Raw genomic sequence first — 24366 nt, 5'->3', positions numbered from 1 at the left:
TCTGTGCGATCCCATAGACGGCAGCCTACCAAGCTTCGCCGACCCTGGCATGACTAGTGTATGTATGTATGTGTGTTCTGAACAGAACACAAAAGAGCATTCTGAACAGGAAGAATATCATAAAAGCTGAGTAAATGCAGTGTGCCTTGCCTACTCAATAAATAACAAAAAAATCTATAGATCCAAGATGGAGTGAGTGAGAGGAGAAGTAATAAGCATTAATAAGCAAGAGAAGTGAGAGATGCTACATCATGGAATGCTTGTGGGCCAATGTAAGGAAATTATTTGGCTCTTATTCTTCATGGAAAAGGGAAACCAGGGAAATATTCTGAACACATGAGTGCCAGAGTGTGAATTACTAAGAGGATTATCATAGCTTCACCTTTGCAAATACATTAAATGGGGGTAAATTTAGAAATAGTGAAATTATTCTGAAAGGCTACTGAAATAACCCAGGTGAGAAACAGTAGTGATTGAATCAGGATGTTAGAAGCAGAGCTGGTTAAGAGTTAGTCAGATTTTACTGATATTTAATATTCTGAAGGCAGAGGCAATGGATACTTTTGACAATGAATGTATGGTATGAGAAAGGGGTCAGGAATGACATGAGGTCATTTTGATCAAAGAAGTAAGAAATGTGAGTTCTTTTTTCTGAGATAAATTTAAAGATGAGGAGGAAAAACAGGAACTTGTTTTCCACACTAGTTTGAGATGCCTGCTAGACATCTGAATGGTTATGATGATAAAGCAGCTGGCTGTATGAGTTTGGAGATATCTAAGTTTAAGCACAAATTTCAAAGTTTATTGGTGAAGGGAGACAATGAAAATCCATGACACTGATAACAGTAAGAAGGGAGAAAATAAGGAATAAAAAGAGAACCTACTCAAAAGCTTGCCTTTGAGGCAAACTATATTTTTAGATAGCCAGAGTCCTCTTACTCAGGCTGAGTGCTGTCATTTGGAGATGCCCTAGGCAGACTATAGATATTGTTATTTTCCAATGCATTTCACACACTCAAATATTTAGAAGATAATTGTTTTCCTCCATTTTTTGTAAACTCATTTTCAGATTATGTTTCTATAATGAGAATGCAATACCCTGATGTTTTATTTCCCACTCAGCATGTTAAACTATGGTTAACTTCAAAGATATCTCATGCCTAAAGGAAACTGTATCCACTGTTTTGTTTTTTGTTTTGTTTTGTTTTTTCTTTCTATGTAAACAAGTATATGATTTATTCAGCATATAGTTTACTTCCAAAGACGATTTTTAGATATTTCTTGTGTTGAGATTCCCTTTAGATTTGAAGCCATTGAAAAACCTCTGCTTATTTAAAAATTAAGGCTTTTGTTCATTTTGAACAGTTGTCAGGTGATGATGGACCCAATCTATTTTAGTGTATAACCTTTTTTTTTTTTTTATAAGGAATACAGTTGTTACACAGTTTTTGTTTTTCTCAAAAGATTTCATTATTTCATATTACTCCTTCATTGATGTTCTTTTGTGTTCAGAATTGTTTTTTCAATACTGTTGCTGAAACTTCTTTTTAAACTTAATCTAAAATGGAGCTGATGAGACATATAAAAACACTGTGGAATGCTGGTAAAAGTACTGCATTTTTATAAAACCTAAGATCTAGTCCCAACTACGTGCTTCGCCATTTATTAAATGTGTGATTAAAGTTATACATCTAGAGATTCTGAGTCTCAAGTCTCTCCTGTTAAGAAAAATTGAATGTAATGATGCTGTAAAGTTTGCTTCTTTCTCTCTTTTTACTTATTTTTTTTTTAAATGAAGGATAATTGCTTTACAGTATTTCATGGTTTCTACCAAATATCGATTTGAATCAGCCATAGGTTTATCTGGTTACATAGTCCTGATCCAAGAGCAAAAGGGGCTGATAATTGTAATCAAAGCAGGAGTAATAGGCTTGGTGACTATCTAGCTAGTTTTTGTCATATATACTGCAGTTCTCCTGACCACCATCCCAACACCAAAAATGTGAAATTATTTACTTCAGTACAATTTTATCTAAAGGTAATTTATATGAAGAACATAGCATTATTCTTAAACATAATCACATTAATTAATTTAGTTCCAGTCCATGTCAAAATTTTAATAAATTTAAATAGATGTGTTATGATTTAGTGTAGTATGAAGAAAACGTTTCTCACCGAGGGAAAAGCTGCACATATAATTACACTGAAATCATAGAACCTCAGGGTGTTTTTAGAAATAAGAGTCATCTTGGAATATTTAGGTGTAAGTTTTCCTAAAGAAAGGAGAATATGGGCCAGATGACCTTTAGTAATCTCTACCAACCATATAAGTCTGTGACATTTCTACTAGCTTTCTAAAATACATCCTATTAGGATGATATTATAAACACTTTATAGTGTATATAAAAAAATGTCCAGATGCTTTTCTACCATTCCTAAGAATTTCCTGTAATCAAAGAGTACTCATTTAAGCTATCCTAAATCATCTTTCTAACTTCTAAAATGGTGTAATAGCAATAATAATAATAATAATAGAACTGTAAAAGGCTGCCCTTGTCTTGGTCTCATATGTAAAACTCTGGAGTATCTATAATGAGTGTCTTAAAGTCTGTAGTAATAAATCTGTCACTAGAGGGAAAAGGGCTGGGAGGAACCTAGTCCTCACAGCCTTCTATTTTTATTATTATTATTATTTTTTAAAGTCAATGTATCATGGCTTAGTCTCAAAGCTTTAGAATTAATATAAGTCACAATGATTTGGGAGTGGTGCATAACCTTGTAAATTTTTTACTTAATTTCATGGGCACCTATCATAATAATTACTGTTTTCTGAACAAGATTCAACACTGAGTGTAAAGACAAACAAATAAATCAACAGAAAAATTCACCTAGTAGGCATCATTTTGTCCTCTGAATCTCCCATTCCCTGTTAATATGTTTTTGTTTGGAGTTTGTTTCTTCACTGCAAGGATAAATTAAATCCTCTCAGGAACATATGAGGATACCAGTTGCTCTACAGCCTTATAATCATTTGGAAATTTTTATCATTTACTTTTAACCATTTTGAGAATTTGTGTAAATAATGGTTAAACAAATATGGTTTTAGTTTGCATTTTCCTAAGTGAATGAAGTTGGGTATCATTTTTACATAATTAATGAATTTGGGGTGCCCTTTTTATGATATGTATGTGCTCAAATATTTGATTCATTTCCAAAGTGTGTGTTCTGTTTTTTGCTTAAAAATTTGTGTGACGGAGTTTATTTTAAACTCATTTACCCAACATTGTTGTGAGTAGTCATTTTTTAATGTCAGGTCAAGAGTAGAAATGTCTACTCATGTAGACACATGAGTACTCATGTGTCTCATGTCCATCGAATCGGTGACGCCATCCAACCATCTCATCATTTGTTGTCCCTTTCTCCTTCTGCCTTCAATCCACCCCAACATTAGGGTATTCTCCAATGAGTCAGTTCTTCACTTGAGGTAGCCAAAGTATTGGAGTGTCAGCTCCAGCATCAGTCCTTCCAATGAATACCCAGGACTAATTTCCTTTAGGATTAACTGGTTGGATCTCCTTGCAGTCCAAGGGGCCCTCAAGAGTCTTCTCCAAAACTATAGTTCAAAAACATCAGTTCTTCAGCCCTCAGCTTTCTTTTTTGTCCAACTCTCACATCCGTACATGACAACTGGAAAAACTATAGCTTTGACTAGACAGAATTTGGGGGGCAAAGAAATGTTTCTGCTTTTTAATATGCTATCTAAGTTTGTCATAACTTTCCTTTCAAGGGGCAAGATTTTTTTTTTTTTTTTAATTTCATAACTGCAGTCACGATGTGCAGTGATTTTGGAGCTTAGAAAATAAAGTCTGTCACTGTTTCCATTGTTTCCTCTTCTATTTGCCATGAAGTGATGGGACCAGAAGGCATGATCTTCATTTTTTGAAAGTTGAGTTTTAAGTCAGATTTGTCACCATACTCTTTCAATTTCATCCAGACACTTTAGTTCCTCTTTACTTTGTCATAAGGATGGTGTCATCTGCCTCTCTGAGCTTATTGATATTTCTCCAGATAATCTTGATTCCAGCTTGTGCTTCATCCAGTCTGACATTTCCCGTGATGTACTTTGCATATAAGTTAAATAAGCAGTGTGACAATGTATAACCTTGACATACTCCTTTCTCAATTTTGAACCAGCCCGTTGTTCCCTGTCCAGTTGTAACTGTTGCTTCTTGACCTGCTTACAGATGTCTCAGGATACAGGTACGGTGGTCTGATATTCCCATCTTTTTTAAGAATTTTGCATTGTTTGTTGTGATCCACAGAGTCAAAGGCTTTGGCATAGTCAATAATGTGTAGTCAATAAAGCAGAGTAGATGTTTTTCTGGCATTCTCTTGCTTTTTCTATGATCCAACAGATGTTGACAATTTAATCTCTGGTTCCTCTGCCTTTTTTAAATTCAGGTTAAACATCTGGAAGTTCACGGTTCATGTACTGTTGAAGCCTAACTTGGAGAATTTTGAGCATTTCTTTGCTAGCATGTTAATGAGTCCAGTTGTGTGGTAGTCTCAACATTCTACACTTGGACATCACGGGATGGTCAATTCTGAAATCAGATTGATTATATTCTTTGCAGCCAAAATGGAGAATCTCTATATCATCAGTAAAGAACAAAATGGGAAGATATCTGTGGCTCAGACCATGAACTCCTTATGGCAAAATTCAGAATTAAATTGAATAAAGTAGGGAGAGGAAAAAGAAAAAAAAAAAAAACCACTAGACAATTCAGGTATGACTTAAATCAAATTCCTTAAGAATATACAGTGAAAGTAACAAATAGATTCAAGGGATTAGTTCTCATAGAGTGCTTGAAGAACTATGGAAGGAGGTTTATGACATTGTACAGGAAGCAGTGATCAAGACCAATCCCCCCAAAAATGGAAAAAGGCAAATGGTTATCTGAGGAGGGCTTGTAAATATCTGAGGAAAAAAAGAGAAGGTAAAGACTAAGGAGAAAAGAAAAGATATAGCCATCTGAATGTGGAATTGTAAAGAATAGCAAGGAGAGATAAGAAAGCTTTCTTCAGTTATCAATGCAAAGAAATAGAGAAAAATAATAGAATGGGAAAGACTAGAAATCTCTTCAAGAAAATTAGAGATACCAAGGGAATATTTCATGCAAAGATGGGCACAATAAAAATAACACCATGGGAATAGATATCATATCATAAGGGTAACATAAAGAGTAAGACATATCATAAGGGTACATAAACAGTAAGGCCAAAAAAATAATAATAATTAGGAACAACTGGGAACAGAGAAAAGAAAATAGAAACAGAGCATACTAAGTCAACTAAGAAATGCCAAGTAAGGGAGAGTAGAGAGTTAAGCCAGCTGCTTCACAGTCTTCACATTGCCATTGAGTGATTCACCTGAATATCCACAAAAAATCCTGCTTCACATGAGGCTGCTATCACTGTAAGCTCTACCCATTCTTCAGCAAACTCATGGGATACATCCAATTCTGTGTGCTTTTGGCAAATGCCTGACTTTATTCCTGCCACCTCACTACAACTCACAAGCTCAAATTCAACATTTGCATTTGGCAACAATGACATTATTAACCTTATTCTCTGTTCATAATGTCATTTTAGGAACTACTATACCACACAATTGCACTCATCTCACACGCTAGTAAAGTAATGCTTAAAATTCTCCAAGTTAGGCTGCAGCAACACATGAACCATGAACTTGCAGATGTTAAAGTTGGTTTTAGAAAAGGCAGATGAACCAGAGATCAAATTGCCAACATTCATTGAATCATCAAAAAGCAAGAGAGTTCCAGAAAAACATCTATTTCTGCTTTATTGACTATGCCAAAGCTTTTGACTATGTGGATCACAATAAACTGTGGAAAATTCTGATAGAGATGGGAATACCAGACCACCTGACCTGCTTCTTGAAAAACCTGTATGCAGGTCAGGAAGCAACAGTTAGAACTGGACATGGAACAACAGACTGGTTTCAAATAGGAAAAGGAGTACATCAAGGCTGTATATTGTCACCCTGCTTATTTAATTTATATGCAGAATACATCATGAGGAACACTGGGCTGGAAGAAGCACAAGCTGGAATCAAGGCTGCCGGGAGAAATATCAATAACCTCAGATATGCAGATGACACTACCCTTATGGCAGAAAGTGAAGAGGAACTAAAAAGCCTCTTGATGAAAGTGAAAGTGGAGAGTGAAAAAGTTGGCTTAAAGCTCAACATTCAGAAAACAAAGATCATGGCAACTGGTCCCATCACTTCATGGCAAATAGAGGGGAAACAGTGGAAACAATGTCAGACTATTTTTCTGGGCTCCAAAATCACTGCAGATAGTGACTGCAGCCATGAAATTAAAAGACACTTACTCCTTGGAAGGAAAGTTATGACCACCCTAGATAGCATATTCAAAAGCAGAGACATTACTTTGCCTACAAAGGTCTGTCTAGTCAAGGCTGTGGTTTTTCCAGTGGTCATGTATGGATATGAGTGTTGGACTGTGAAGAAACCTGAGCACCAACGAATTTATGCTTTTTTTTTTTTTTTTAATTTTATTTTATTTTTAAACTTTACATAACTGTATTAGTTTTGCCAAATATCAAAATGAATCCACCACAGGTATACATGTGTTCCCCATCCTGAACCCCCCTCCCTCCTCCCTCCCCATTCCATCCCTCTGGGTCGTCCCAGTGCACCAGCCCCAAGCATCCAGTATTGTGCATCGAACCTGGACTGGCAACTAGTTTCATACATGATATTTTACATGTTTCAATGCCATTCTCCCAAATCTTCCCACCCTCTCCCTCTCCCACAGAGTCCATAAGACTGTTCTATACATCAGTGTCTCTTTTGCTGTCTCGTTATTGTTACCATCTTTCTAAATTCCATATATATGCGTTAGTATACTGTATTAGTGTTTTTCTTTCTGGCTTACTTCACTCTGTATAATAGGCTCCAGTTTCATCCACCTCATTAGAACTGATTCAAATGTATTTTTTTTAATGGCTGAATAATACTCCATTGTGTATATGTACCACAGCTTTCTTATCCATTCATCTGCTGATGGACATCTAGGTTGCTTCCATGCCCTGGCTATTATAAACAGTGCTGCGATGAACATTGGGGTACACGTGTCTCTTTCTCTTCTGGTTTCCTCAGTGTGTATGCCCAGCAGTGGGATTGCTGGATCATAAGGCAGGTCTATTTCCAGTTTTTTTAAGGAATCTCCACACTGTACTCCATAGTGGCTGTACTAGTTTGCATTCCCACCAACAGTGCAAGAGGGTTCCCTTATCTCCACACCTTCTCCAGCATTTATTACTTGTAGACTTTTGGATCGCAGCCATTCTGACTGGCGTGAAATGGTACCTCCTAGTGGTTTTGATTTGCATTTCTCTGATAATGAGTGATGTTGAGCATCTTTTCATGTGTTTGTTAGCCATCTGTATGTCTTCTTTGGAGAAATGTCTATTTAGTTCTTTGGCCCATTTTTTGATTAGGTCATTTATTTTTCTGGAGTTGAGCTGTAGGAGTTGCTTGTATATTCTCGAGATTAGTTGTTTGTCAGTTGCTTCATTTGCTATTATCTTCTCCCATTCTGAAGGCTGTCTTTTCACCTTGCTAATAGTTTCCTTTGATGTGCAGAAGCTTTTAAGGTTAATTAGGTCCCATTTGTTTATTTTTGCTTTTATTTCCAATATTCTTGGAGGTGGGTCCTAGAGGATCCTGCTGTGATGTATGTCAGAGAGTGTTTTGCCTATGTTCTCCTCTAGGAGTTTTATAGTTTCTGGTCTTATGTTTAGATCTTTAATCCATTTTGAGTTTATTTTTGTGTATGGTGTTAGAAAGTGTTCTAGTTTCATTCTTTTACAAGTGGTTGACCAGAGTTCCCAGCACCACTTGTTAAAGAGATTGTCTTTAATCCATTGTATATTCTTGCCTCCTTTGTCAAAGATAAGGTGTCCATAGGTGCGTGGATTTATCTCTGAGCTTTCTATTTTGTTCCATTGATCTATATTTCTGTCTTTGTGCCAGTACCATACTGTCTTGATAACTGTGGCTTTGTTGTAGAGCCTGAAGTCAGGTAGGTTGATTCCTCCAGTTCCATTCTTCTTTCTCAAGATCGCTTTGGCTATTCGAGGTTTTTTGTTTTTCCATACAAATTGTGAAATTATTTGTTCTAGCTCTGTGAAGAATGCTGTTGGTAGCTTGATAGGGATTGCATTGGATCTATAGATTGCTTGGGTAGTATACTCATTTTCACTATATTGATTCTTCCAATCCATGAACATGGTATATTTCTCCGTTAGTGTCCTCTTTGATTTCTTTCACCAGTGTTTTATAGTTTTCTATATATAGGTCTTTAGATTCTTTAGGTAGATATATTCCTAAGTATTTTATTCTTTCCGTTGCAATGGTGAATGGAATTGTTTCCTTAATTTCTCTTTCTGTTTTCTCGTTATTAGTGTATAGGAATGCAAGGGATTTCTGTGTGTTGATTTTATATCCTGCAACTTTACTATAGTCATTGATTAGATCTAGTAATTTTCTGGTGGAGTCTTTAGGGTTTTCTATGTAGAGGATCATGTCTTCTGCAAACAGTGAGAGCTTTACTTCTTCTTTTCCAATTTGGATTCCTTTTATTTCTTTTTCTGCTCTGATTGCTGTGGCCAAAACTTCCAAAACTATGTTGAATAGTAATGGTGAAAGTGGGCACCCTTGTCTTATTCCTGACTTTAGAGGAAATGCTTTCAGTTTTTCACCATTGAGGATAATGTTTGCTGTGGGTTTGTCATATATAGCTTTTATTATGTTGAGGTATGTTCCTTCTATTCCTGCTTTCTGGAGAGTTTTTATCATAAATGGATGTTGAATTTTGTCAAAGGCTTTCTCTGCATCTATTGAGATAATCATATGGCTTTTATTTTTCAATTTGTTAATGTGGTGTATTACATTTATTGATTTGCAGATATTGAAGAATTCTTGCATCCCTGGGATAAAGCCCACTTGGTCATGGTGTATGATCTTTTTAATGTGTTGTTGGATTCTGATTGCTAGAATTTTGTTAAGGATTTTTGCATCTATGTTCATCAGTGATATTGGCCTGTAGTTTTCTTTTTTTTGTGGCATCTTTGTCAGGTTTTGGTATCAGGGTGATGGTGGCCTCATAGAATGAGTTTGGAAGTTTACCATCCTCTGCAATTTTCTGGAAGAGTTTGAGCAGGATAGGTGTTAGCTCTTCTCTAAATTTTTGGTAGAATTCAGCTGTGAAGCGGTCTGGACCTGGGCTTTTGTTTGCTGGAAGATTTTTGATTACAGTTTCAATTTCCGTGCTTGTGATGGGTCTGTTAAGATTTTCTATTTCTTCCTGGTCGAGTTTTGGAAAGTTGTACTTTTCTAAGAATTTGCCCATTTCTTCCTCGTTGTCCATTTTATTGGCATATAATTGTTGATAGTAATCTCTTATGATCCTTTGTATTTCTGTGTTGTCTGTTGTGATCTCTCCATTTTCATTTCTAATTTTATTGATTTGATTTTTCTCCCTTTGTTTCTTGTTGAGTCTGGCTAATGGTTTGTCAATTTTATTTATCCTTTCAAAGAACCAGCTTTTGGTTTTGGCTGAATGGATACAAAAACAAGACCCCTACATATGTTGTCTACAAGAGACCCGCCTCAAAACAGGGGACACATAAAGACTGAAAGTGAAGGGCTGGAAAAAGATTTTCCATGTAAATAGGCACCAAAAGAAAGCAGGAGTAGTAATACTCATATCAGATAAAATAGACTTTAAAACAAAGACTCTGAAAAGAGACAAAGATGGTCACTACATAATGATCAAAGGATCAATCCAAGAAGAAGATATAACAATTATAAATATATATGCACCCAACACAGGAGCACCGCAGTATGTAAGACAAATGCTAACAAGTATGAAAGAAGAAATTAACAATAACACAATAATAGTGGGAGACTTTGATACCCCACTCACACCTATGGATAGATCAACTAAACAGAAAATTAACAAGGAAACACAAACTTTAAATGATACAATAGACCAGTTAGACCTAATGGATATCTATAGGACATTTCATCCCAAAACAATGAATTTCACCTTCTTCTCAAGCGCACATGGAACCTTCTCCAGGATAGATCACATCCTGGGCCATAAAGCTAGCCTTGGTAAATTCAAAAAAATAGAAATCATTCCAAGCATCTTTTCTGACCACAATGCAGTAAGATTAGATCTCAATTACAGGAGAAAAACTATTAAAAAATCCAACATATGGAGGCTGAACAACACGCTGCTGAATAACCAACAAATCACAGAAGAAATCAAAAAAGAAATCAAAATTTGCATAGAAACGAATGAAAATGAAAACACAACAACCCAAAACCTGTGGGACACGGTAAAAGCAGTCCTAAGGGGAAAGTTCATAACAATACAGGCATACCTCAAGAAACAAGAAAAAAGTCAAATAAATACCCTAACTCTACACCTAAAGCAACTAGAAAAGGAAGGAATGAAGAACCCCAGGGTTAGTAGAAGGAAAGAAATCTTAAAAATTAGAGCAGAAATAAATGCAAAAGAAACAAGAGACCATAGCAAAAATCAACAAAACCAAAAGCTGGTTCTTTGAAAGAATTGATGCTTTTGAACTGTGGTGTTGAAGAAGACTCTTGAGAGTCCCTTGGAGTGCAAAGAGTTCCAACTAGTCATTTCTAAAGGAGATCAGTCCTGGGTTTTCTTTGGAAGCTCTGATGCTAAAGCTGAAACTCTAGTACTTTGGCCACCTCATGCGAAATGTTGACTCATTGGAAAAGACTCTGATGCTCGGAGGGATTGGTGGCAGGAGGAGAAGGGAACGACAGAGGATGAGATGGCTGGATGGCATCACTGACTCGATGGACGTTAGTCTGAGTGAACTCTGGGAGTTGGTCATGGACAGGGAGGCCTGGCATGCTGCGATTCATGGGGTCGCAAAGAATCGGACACGACTGAGCGACTGATCTGAGACATATATATATATATATATATATATATATATATAGAGAGAGAGAGAGAGAGAGAAAGAGAGACAGAGAGAGAGAGAGGGAGAGGGAGAGAGAGAGAGACAGTGAGACAGAGAGAGAGAGAAAGAAATGGTAACCCACTCCAGTATTCTTCCCTGAGAAGTCCCATGGACAGAAGAGCCTGGCAAGCTACAGCTCATGAGGTTACAAAGAGTTGGACACATCTGAGCGACTAACAGGAGAAATGTCTCTAGCTCTTCTACATATATTTCAATTGAGTTGTTTTTGCTGTTGTTATTGAATTATATGAACTGTTTATATGTTTTGGAAATTAAATCCTTATTGGTCACATTATTTTTGCTATTGTTTAGCCATTAAGTCGTGTCTGACTCTCTGTGACCCCATGGACTGCAGCCCACCAGGCTCCCTGTCCTTCACTGTCTCCTAGATTTAACTCAAATTTATATCCATTGAGTTGGTGATGCTATCTAACCATCTCATCCTCTGTCATCTCCTTGTCCTCTGCCCTCAATCTTTCCCAGCATCAGGTATTTTCCAATGAGTCAGCTTTTAGGATCTTGTGGCAAAAGCATTGGAGCTTCAGCTTCAGCATCAGTCTGTCCAGTGAATATTCAAGACTGATTTCCTTTAGGGTTGACTGATTTGATCTTCTTGTTGTCCAAGTCATTCTCAGGCATCTTCTCTAACAACACATTTCAAAAGCATAAATTATCCAGTGCTCAGGATTCTTTATGGTCTAACACTCATCATGTCCATACATACTACTGGGAAAACACAAGTTTTGACTATACAGATCTTTGTTAGCAATCTAATATCTCTGCTTTTTAACACACTAAATTTGTCATAGCATCCCTTCCAAGGATTGAGCTTCTTTTAATTTCATGGCTTCAATCCCCATCCCCAGTGATTTTGGAACTCAAGAAGTCATGGTTTCTACTTCTACCCTTCTATTTGCCATGAAGTAATGGGGCTAGATGTCATCATCTTAGTTTTTTGAATGTTGAGTTTTAAGTCAGCTTTTGTATTCTCATCTTTCACTGTTATCAAAAGGCTTTTTAGTTCCTCTTCACATTCTGTCACTAGGGTGGTATCATTTGCATATCTGAGGTTATTGATATTTCTCCCATAAACCTTGATTCCAGTTTATGAGTAACCTAGCCTGATATTTTGCATGATGTATTGTGCATATAAATTAAGTAAGCAGGATGACAATATATAGCCTGTTGTAACCCTTTCCCAATTTTTAACTATTGTTCCATGCCTGGTTCCAACTGTTGCTTCTTGGCCTGTATAAAGGTTTTTCAGGAGACAAATAAGGTGGTCTTGTATTCACATTATTTAAACCTTCTTTCAATAGTGTTTTTTGTTTGTTTGTTTTGTTTTTTGTTTGTTTGTTTGTTTATGGATGAATAAGATGAAGTAAGGGAAACTTCCTTGGTGTCCAGTGGTTAAGACTTTACTCTCCAATGCAGGTTGTGAGAGATCCATTCCTGTTCAGGGAACTAACATACTACATGCCTCAAAAATCTAAAACATAAGCAATTTTGTAACAAATTCAATAAAGTTATAAAAAAAATAAAGAAAGAAAGTGTTGATGTTAATGCAAATCAAGGTTGAATTCTCAATAGTAACAATCAAGAAATATTAAGATAAGAAAATAATCTTTCAAAAAAATATCATTCCCACATTTTTGTCTAAATTGGGGAGTTGTATGAATACTTATAATTTGTATCTATCCTTTTAAGTTTTCTATTACCATAATATATGAAATTTTATAATGCATTTGTCATAAGGAAACCTCTCAAGATTTCAGAAATTTTCTGTTTAATAGCCTCTTTAGACCCTGGAGCCCTTATTTAATTTTTAATTGGTTGTCCTAAATAATAAATGACAAAGAAACTGTCATTTATTTATATTGAAATTATGCATACCATTATTTTTGTTGTTTTGTAATCCACAGTGTTTTGGAGTTTAGATAAAATAAACTGATGACTTTGATAAAATATTTTCTTAAAATATGTGTATGAGCAACTTAAAAAATCAATCATGTCAAAAATATATATTAATGAAGACATTATTTTTATGCAGAACAAATAGTTTTATTCAAATGTTAAAACACTGGAAAAAATAAAATATATTGTCTTACATAATATTGTATGAATATAAAAAATACAAGGAAATACTATTCTAGTTATTTTTTCCTGAGACTATGTAAGGTTGTTTTCCTTTGTAATTGATACCCTTTTAATTTCCACCTGTTTACCTACTCTATCCTCTTTCTACCTGTCTGCCTATCCATTTATGGTTCTTTCCATAGGCCCTGGTTTTATCTGAAGTCTGGAAAATTGAAATTATATATTTTTGTTTAACCTGCAACACTTGTTAAAGTAATTTTACTATTCAAACTAGGATTATCTATCTCATGACATTAATCATTAAATAAAAGGATAGCTTACCTTAAGCTTGCTTTTAAATTAGAATTGGAAGTTGCTGCACATGCTCACATAGCCTGCTTAAACTTTTACATGAATATAAAAAGAAGTTATTTGATATTTTTTATGAGAAAAAAGCTATTTGTTGCATACATTTACATCTGATTAACATCCATAGAGTTCTCTGGACTTGTGTATAAACAGCTTGTAAGTCTTCTTGGATCCACTGAAGATGGCAGGAGACAAAGCAAGGAGAGATAGACAGGTGAATACAGGGGTTGTGCCCACAGGAACAGAGACTTACTGGCAGACATCTCTCAGCAGTCAGTGCCAGGGTAGAAAACCTGAACAGTAAGTGGTAAATTGCTGGCAGTTTCACAGCCTATACCATGCTCTGTCTTCCTATTACTTTGTGCACAACTGGATACGATTAATCCCAGATTTCTTGGCTTATGGTTCTGGATCCCAAGCACCCACAGAGACACTTTTCTTCCTGGATAGATGTCAGATTTTAGCTGTCAAACTGGGAACAAGATGAGAGATGTCTTATGCTACCAGATTGCTGATGTCCCTCTGTACTCTTTTTTTAAGCTTTATTTTAACCTGACAGCATTTATATTGGCATTATCCAAAATGAAAAGAAAAACCATCTTTCTCATACTAGGAAAAAACATTTGGGAAGATAAAATTTAATTTAGTTTTTGGTATTTGCTATTTAGATATGTTAGCATCCTGTAAGCCAATTGGTAATTTTTTTAGTTATATATTGTTTTCTGTTTTGTTTTGAAATTTCTATTGTATGCCCCCCAAATTGTAGCCCAACGCACTATTCATCAAAGTGTTTCATATGATGTGTGCTCAGTGATTAGCTGCTCAGTTGTGTTCAAATTTGCAACCCCATGGACTGTAACCCACCAGGCTCCTCTGTCCACAAGATTTCCCAGGCAAGAATACTGGAATGGGTTGTCATTTTCTCCTTCAGGGGCTCTTCCTGATCCAGGGGTCAAAGGTGCATCTCCTGCATTGGTCGGCGGATTCTTCACCACAGTGACACCTCGGAAGCCCATGTGTTAACAAATGTTTCTTCATTACTGCCAAGTAGAAGCACTGCTCACTTTATTCACTTAATACAAAATTGGATTTCCAGAATATTAGAAAGTATTAGCGGTCATAAATTAAGTATGCTAACTGCCAATGTAGTCACCTTAGGATGTGAAATGAGTGGGGAAACTGAACAAAGGATGACTAAACATAGGTTGGAAAGGAAATCCTAGGTGAGGAGGGAACATTTTATTTATTTATTATTATTATTATTATTTTACAATTAAATATCCTTTCTTTTTTAAAAATATAAATGTATTTATTTTAATTGGAGGTTAATTACTTTACAATATTGTATTGGTTTTGCCATGCATCAACATGAATCTGCCACAGGTATACACGTGTTCCCCATCCCAAACCCCACTCCATTTTAAAACATATAGCAGCGGGTAAATATAAACTGAGTGTGAGGTCAGACATATGTGCAGAGACATAAAAGGACAAAGGGACAAGGTGAAAGTTTGCATCAGAAAGCCATGATAAGGAGTCTTATAATTAGCATATCTGAAGACTTTAGAGCAGGTGGGTAACATTTTATTTCCTTGAAATGTCTTGTTTGTCCCCCAGAAAAAATGAAAAAAAAAAAAAAAAACATTTCATAGTAATGATTTTGGACTTGCTTTCACACACAAAAAAGGCGTAATGATGACAAGAGACATCAACAGAAGTCAAAACTAACACAATAGATAAAAAGCAATTCTTGTCAAGTATAGTCAAAAGAAACAATACTGGATATTTTCTAGTAGGCTTCTTTGTTTCATAATGGCTGGGAAAAAGAAACAAATGCCCATGATATTTTTTCTCTGAAAACAAGCAGAATCAAAAAATTAGATCTTAATAAGTCTGAGACAATAGTGCTCAGAAACATAATTGGGGTGAAAAATAAGATTTTAAACAATATTCTGCTTAGTGAAATAAGTCAAACAAGAAAAGACAAATAATTCATGTTATCACTCACATGTGGAATGCAAAATATAAAACAAATGAATAAATATAACAAAACAGACTTAAAGATATAGAAGCAAACTAGTCACCAGTAGGGAAATGGAGGGGCAAGATAAGGGTAGAGGATTTAGAGGTACAAAATACTACATATAAAAATTACAAGGATATATTGTACACCACAGGGAATATTGACAATATATTATAATAACTTTAAATGGAGTATAACCTCTTAAAATATTGAATCACTACATTGTACATCTGAAACTAATATTGTAAACCAAATATACTTCAATAAAAAAACAAAATGAAACACATTTTAAAAAATAAACAATACTTTTAGAAAGAAACTAAGCATTAGCACAGATCACAGTAAGAAAGATAATATTGATTTAGATAAGTACAGGAAAAAAGATGTCATCAGAGTGACTCATGGGTTTATATATTAAAAAAATATAAACACTATGTTGAATAAGATAATTTTGGCTTAAATATGATAGAATCAAAACACAGGGGGAAAGACATGAAATTCTGGATATTGATTGAACTCATATTATATTCCATATACCAAATTAGATTTTCACTATATCATAATAATATGCTATATTATAGTTTACCTGATAAAAGCTTCAAAATTCATCAGATAATTATAATGGCTATTTTGTCTCTAGAAGTTAGATTTTATAAAGCATTTTTAAAAATTATATTGGCCCTTTCAGCAGTGAGGAAATATTAAGAAAAGTGCAGCAATCAGAGAATACATAATTTGATCAAAGTTCACCATTTTGAATGATATTTATTAAAATAAAATTTTCTATGTTCAAATATTAATTACTAACACTTTTGCTGAACCCTTATTTTTTCAAGTCAATTTAGTGCATATGGATTGTAGTAAATTAAACTGTTTCCCCAAAGCCATATAGAGTTAATATGCTTTTTCCATCTGCTAAAATCTAATGTCTACAACTTCTATTTAATTGCTTAAGTGTGGTTTAAAATCAATATATTTTAGCAACCATAAAGATTTACCTCAATTCATTTACAAGGCCTCATATTTCTAATTCAAGTATCTAATTAGCAATGAAATTTAAAATTATGGAGTAAGGTAGCTGTAATGAGGATAGTAGGGCTACATCCCTGTTGTTTCATGTTCTCAGCAGATTTTCTTTGAGTTACTTTGAAATCCCAGGTAGGATATATTTATATATATATATATATATATATATATATATATATATATATATTGAATTATTTGTCATGAGATACATACACTGAGTGCTTTTAACATCTTAAACCATGAAATCAACTCAGATCCCTATTCTAATGTATTCCATCTCTGATACCTTCATTTTTACCTTTTCCAATGGGCTGGGCTATGTCTGACTTTTGGACTCTTGAATCCCTGCTGCCTAGCAGACCAGCTGATGCACAGTAAGAAGCCAACAACTAAGTGTTACATGCAAGAATGCATAGTAAACTGACAGACCAAAGAACAAACCTATGTTGTATTCACATACCAACTAGTCTTACCTGTTAGCTCAAACAGTGAAGAATCTGACTGAAATGCAGGCAACCCAGATTCAATCCCTGGGTTGGGAAGATCCCTGGAGAAGGGAATGGCAACCAACTTCAGTATTCTTGCCTGGAAAATTCCTTAGACAGTGGAGCCTGGCAGGCTATATAGTCCATGGGATCCCAAAGAGTTGGAACAACTGAGTGACTGATACTTTAAATTTCAACCAGTCTTTATTAAATAAATTTACATATAATATATAATTTTCATACATACATATGTAATCTTACTTGATGCACTAATATTACAATATAGAATGTATTATCAGTCTACCTTTTTCAATTGATATTGATGTGAAAGGAATTTGAAAGGCTGCTTAGTGTCATACAACCAGTGGGTAGTAAAGGCTGTAGTGGAATGGGTGTCCTTGAATGTTCATATTTACAAAAAAATAACATCAAGATAAGGTGTGATAAAATTAGTGAATAATGTTATGTTGAATTTATCAATTTATTATAGTGAAACTATCATATAAATGTTATACCATATAAAAATCTTATAATAAAGTTGTTTTATCACAAGCAAGCTTCATGTTTACCATTCTCATATCAGTGTTTAGATCCTATCTTGTGTTAAGAAACATAGACTCATAGTACATAATGAAAATTATTACTGAATAAGAATTCACAAGAATCCACAAATACAACTTTAGTAGAATTTGTCTATTTCAGTGACATTAGAAACATATTAGAGGTGATGGTTCATATTATATAATATCATATATTAATAAAAATAAGTTCATAGAAATCCTCCCAGAAAATATGGTAAAGAAACTTATACTTTTGATGATGCTTTCTTAAGGATTGAGTAGAATAAATCTTGCACATTACTGTTTATGCTAAAAAGCTTTTACTTTAAGAAATACATTAAGAAAATTACAGTTAACAAAATAGTAGCTACATCATTTGTCAACCATTCAAAAACATAATGAGCACAATGAGAAACTGGGAGACAGGCATTTCATTACTTTATACATAAGACATAAAAATGACTTTCAATTTCATTTTAAACAGGCTTACACACACTTAGCACATCATCATATCTTAAGGGCATGTAATAATAGAATGCATGAGGTGAGGAGAACTCTATCATATTTTTATTTGGGAATATAATTGAAGAAAGAAATATATCCTGTCAGATATGTATTAAATGTCACCCTGAAACCACAGAGTCGGATTGAGTTGCAAAGAGTCGGACACGACTGAGCGACTGAACTGAACTGAAACCACAGAATTTTGTTAAATAGTTGAATTTTTTAAACTGGCCACTATTCCACAGATCTTTGATCAACTGAATAACTCAAGAAATATTTTGATAAATGCAGGACAGAATTAAAATATGCTTACTCCTTGGAAGGAAAGTTATGACCAACCTGGATAGCATATTCAAAAGCAGAGACATTACTTTGTCAACAAAGGTCCGTCTAGTCAAGGCTATGTTTTTTCCAGTAGTCATGTATGGATGTGAGACTTGGCCTGTGAAGAAAGCTGAGCACCAAAGAATTGATGCTTTTGAACTGTGGTGTTGGAAAAGACTCTTGAGAGTCCCTTGGACTGCAAGGAGATCCAACTAGTCCATTCTAAATGAGACCAGTCCTGGGTGTTCTTTGGAAGGAATGATGCTAAAGCTGAAACTCCAGTACTTTGGCCACCTCATGCGAAGAGTTGACTCATTGGAAAATACTCTGATGCTGGGAGGGACTGGGGGCAGGAGGAGAAAGGGGCAACAGAGGATGAGATGGCTGGATGGCATCACTGACTCGATGGACGTGAGTTTATGTGAACTCTGGGAGTCGGTGATGGGCAGGGAGGCCTGGCGTTCTGCAATTCATGGGGTTGCAAAGACTTGGACATGACTGAGTGACTGAACTGAACTGAATACCGTATACTAGTGTACTTCCATGAAGGACTTAAATCTTATCTCTGCAGGATTCAAAATGCATTATAAATTTTTGTTTTCATATAATACATTTGCAAGGGTTTCTGTGCAATAAGTTACCCTATACTAGGAAGTTTTTTTTTACATGACTTTTCTCACCAGGGACAATGTAATTTCACCATTTAAATAAAATTCAGAATTACTACATTAACATAAGTTTAAAAATATTGCATAATGCCCTATGAGAAAATGGAGCTTTGCATAGAATTTAAAATATGGAAGGTTGTCAATCTATGTCACTTTTAAGCCTGTATTAGTTTAAATAAGGCCAGTGTCTTTGACAAGGATTTTAACTCTGGTAGAATTTTCACTATCATAAGGGATAATTAGTTTTATCTAACAAACCAAAATTAAATCCCAGTCCTTGAAGATGAAGAGATTATAGTGTTTGTTGTGGGGATGTGGTGGGTATAGTGATCAAGTTTGTCCATGTGTTTTTGAATCTATTTATTTTTTATGCACTTAATTTATTATAAGTGCATATGAAATTTATTATTTATTTATTTTTATGCACTTCTATGCACTGTCAGGTCCACTTAGGACCTGACAGTTTATAGAAGTATCTTATGGAATGGTGGAGGCCTATTACTGTCAGTTAATATGAATATAAAGCCTTGTCCAGAAGAATTTGTCAAGAGCAGTTTCTAATAACAATATATTAATCTCTGTAACTAACCTTACCTTTTCAGTGGTGGTGTTTACAGGGTAAAACTCTAGGTCCTATGAACATTATTCCAAAAAGTAGCAAAAACACAGTAACAACAACAATAAAAACAACAAAAGAGACCCCCTCTTTTTCATAAACACGCATGAGATAAAGAGATTCAATAGATGAATCTCTGTTATAAACATGTTGTTCTAAAGAAATCATGGTGCGGATAGTAAAAGAAGTAGGCCATTACCTTAAGGTTATAAGTAAGAATAATAACAACAATAATAAGTAATAGCTAAAATTCACGAGCCCTAAAAATTTGAAATGAGGGAATATATTTCAATTATAAGGCATTTTTGTTGTTCACTGACTAAGTTGTGTTTGAATCTTTGCGGCTCCATGAACTACAGCACACCAGGCTTCTCTGTCCTTCACTATCACCCAGAATTTGCTCAAACTCATGTCCATTGAGTCAGTGATGTCAGAATGTATACATATAGTCATTTAAAAGTGTACCACAATCAGTCAAAAAACAAACATTATTTGATATCACTTATTTGTGTGGGATATTATATATATATATATATATATATATAATTTGTAATTTGTATTATATATATATATATATATATAATATAAATGAATTTACTTACAAAACAGAATAGACTCAGACTTAAAAAACAAACTTACTCTTACCAAAAAGGAAAAGTAGGGAAGAGCAAAAATTAATTTGGTATTAACATATGCACACACTACTATATATAAAATAGATAACTAACAAGGACCCATTGTATAGCACTGGAAACTCTACTTAATATTCTGTGATAACCTAAATGGGAAAAGAATTTGCAAAAGAACAGACATATGTATATGTATAACAGAATCAATTTGCTGTATACCTGAAATTAACACAGCATTGTAAAATAAAATAAGCACTTAAAAAAATGTAGCATATTGAGAATAAAATTATCATGAAAAACAAGGCACTCAGCTTTATATGGGCTTCCCAAGTGGCACTAGTAGTAAAGAACCCACCTACCCATACAGGATACGTAAGAGACATGAGTTCCATCCCTGGATTGGGAAGATATCCTGGGAGAGGGCATGACAATTCACTGCAGTATTCTTGCCTAGAGAATCCCAAGGACAGAGGAGCCTGGCCTACTACAGTCCATAGGGTGGCAAAGTGTTGGAGGTAACTGAAGTGACTTAGCATGCACACGTGCATGCACAGCCTTATAGTGCTCATTAGCTGCAGAATCACCATCTGGATTTTGATCTACCATATTACAATGTTTTAGAAATCTGAGAAATCTCTTAATAGATTCCAACCAATGGTAGTAAATCATAAAAGAGTAACAAGTAAAAAAGAGTAACAAGTAAAAAAAAAAAAAAAAAAAAAGGAAGAAAAGGCAAAAAGATATGACACTGAGATGAACTCCCCAGATCAGTAGGTGCTGAATATGCCACTATAGGATGCTGCTGCTACTGCTGCTAAGTTGCTTCAGTCGTGTCTGACTCTGTGCAACCCCAGAGACAGCAACCCACCAGGCTCCCCCATCCCTTGGATTCACCAGACAAGAACACTGGAGTGGGTTGCCATTTCCTTCTCCAATGCATGAAAGTGAAAAGTGAAAGTGAAGTTGCCCAGTTGTGTCCGACTCTTAGCAACCCCATGGACTACAGCCTAACAGACTCCTCCATCCATGGGATTTTCCAGGCAAGAGTACTGGAGTGGGGTGCCATTGCCTTCTCCTACTGCAGAATAGAGGAGAAATAATTCCAGAAAGAATGAAGAGAGAGACAGTGAAAACAATGTGCAGTTGCAGATGTGACTGGTGAGAGAAGTAAAGTCCAATGCTACAGAGAGCAATATTGCATAGGAACCTAGAATGTTAGGTCCATGAATCAAGGTAAATTAGAAGTGGTCAAACAGAAGATAGCAAGAGTGAATGTTGACATTTTAAGAATCAGTGAACTAAGATGGACTGGAATGGGTAAATTTAACTCAGATGACCATTATATCTACTATTGTAGACAAGAATCACTTAGAAGAAATGAAGTAGCTATCATAGTCAACACAAGAGTCCTAAATCAGTACTAGGGTGCAATCTCAAAAAAAAAAAAAAAAAAAAAAAAAAACAAACAAACAAAAAAAAAACACACACACACAACAACAACAACCAGAAAGATCACTGTCTGTTTTGAAGGCAAACCAATCAATATCACAGTAATTCAAGTCTGTGCCCCAACCAGTAATGCTGAAGAAGCTGAAGTTAAACGGTTCTATGAAGACCTACAAGACGTTCTAAAACACCCAATAAAGATGTCCTTTGCATCATAGGGGACTGGAATGCAAAAGTAGGGCGTCAAGAGATATCTGGAAAACAAGGAAACTTGGCCTTGGAGTACAGAATGTAACAGGACAAAAGCTAACAGTGTTTTGCCAAGAGAATGCACTGGTCATAAACACTCTCTTCTAGCAACATAAGAGAAAATTCTACACATGGACATCACCAGATGGTCAATACCAAATTCAGATTGATTATGCTCTTTGCATCCAAAGATGAGGAAGCTCTGTACAGTCAGAAAAATCAAGACTTGGAGCTGACTGTGGCTCAGATCATGAACTCCTTATTGTTAAAATTAAGACTTAAATTGAGGAAAGTAGGGAAAACCAATCAACAATTCAGATATGATCTAAACCAAATCCCTTGCAATTATACAGTGGACATGACAAATAGATACAAGGGCTTAGATCTGATGGACAAAGTGGCTGAAGAACTATGGATAGAGGTTTGTGACACTGTACAGGAGGCAGTGATCAAAACCATTTCCCCCCCCTCCCCCCCCAAAAAAAAAAAAAAACAAAAAGAAATTCAAAAAGGCAAAATGGTTGTCTGAGGAGGCCATACAAATAATTGTGAAAGAATAAAAGTGAAAGGCAAAGGAGAAAAGAAAAGACGTACCCTTTTGAATTCAGAGTTCCAAAGAAGAGCAAAGAAATAAGAAAGTCTTCCTCAGTGATCAACACAAAGAAATAGAGGAAAACAACAGATTGGGAAAGACTAGTGATCTCTTCAAGAAAACTAGATACAAAGGGAATATTTCATAAAAAGAAGGGCACAATAAAGGACAGAAATTGTATGCACCGAATAGAAGCAGAAGATACTAAGAAGAGGTGGCAAGAATACACAAAAGAAGTACACTAAAAAGATCTTCATGACCCAGATAACCATGAAGGTGTGGTCACTCACCCAGAGCCAGACATCCTGGAGTCCAAAGTCAAATGGGCCTTAGGAAGCATCACTATGAACAAAGCTAGTGGAGTTTATAGAATTCCAGTACAGCTATTTCAAATCCTAAAAGGTGATGCTCTTAAAGTGCTTCACTCAATAAGCCAAAACATTTGGAAAACTCAGCAGTGGCCACAGGACTGGAAAAGTAGGCTCTCATTCCAATCCCAAAGATGGGAAAGGCCAAAAAATGTACAAACTACTGCACGATTGCACTCATCTCACACTCTACCAAAGTAATTCTCAAAATTTTCCAAGCCAAACTTCAACAGTATGTGAACCGGGAAATTCCAGATGTTCATGCTGGATCTAGAAAAGGCAGAAGATCAAGAGATCAAATTGCCAACATATGTGGGGTCATAGGAAAAGCAAGATAATTCCAGAAAAAACATCCACTTCTGCTTTATTGATTACACTAAAGCCTTTGACTGTGTGCATCACAACAAACTGTGGAAAATTCTTACAGAGATGGGAATACCAGAACACCTGACCTGCCTCCTGAGAAATCCACATGAATGTCAAAAACCAACAGTTAGAAACAGACTTGGAACCACAGAATGCTTCCAAATCGGGAAAGGAGAACATCAAGGCTGTGTATCACCCTGCTTATTTACCTTACACGCAGAGTACCTGATATGTAAAATGCTGGGCTGAATGAAGCATAAGATGGAAACAAGATTGACTGGAATAATATCAGTAACCTCAGATACACAGATGACACCACCCTTATGGCAGAAAGTGAAGCAGAACTAAAGAGCCTCTTGATGAAAGTGAAAGAGGAGAGTGAAAAACTGGCTTAAAACTGAACATTAGAAAAATTAAAATCATGGCATCTGATCCCATCATGTCATGATAAATAGATGTGGAAACAATGGAAACAATGACAGACTTTATTTTACGGGGCTCTAAATTCATGGCAGACAGTGACTGCAGCCATAAAATTAAAAGATGCAGATGGTGACTACAGTCATAAAATTAAAAAAAAAAAAAAGCTTGGAAGTAAAGGTATAGCTGAATTACACAGCATATTAAAAAGCAGAGACATGACTTTGCCAACAAAGTTTGTCTAGTTTTGTTTTTTCCAAAAGGTATGGTTTTTCCAGTAGTTATGTGTGGATGTGACAGTTGGATTATAAAGAAACCTGAACACCAAAGAATTGATGCTTTTGAACTGTGGTGTTGGAGAAGACTCTTGAGAGTCCCTTGGACTGCAAGGAGATCAAGCCAGTCAATCCTAAAGGAAATCAGTCTTGAATATTCATTGGAAGTACTGATGCTAAAGCTGAAACTCTGATACTTTGGCCACCTGATATGAAGAACTGAGTCATCAGAAAAGACTGTGGAAAAAATTGAAG

The sequence above is a fragment of the Bubalus kerabau genome, chromosome 9, assembly GCF_029407905.1.
Source record: "Bubalus kerabau isolate K-KA32 ecotype Philippines breed swamp buffalo chromosome 9, PCC_UOA_SB_1v2, whole genome shotgun sequence".
Classification (NCBI taxonomy): Eukaryota; Metazoa; Chordata; class Mammalia; order Artiodactyla; family Bovidae; genus Bubalus; species Bubalus kerabau.
This window is presented reverse-complemented; position numbering follows the sequence as displayed.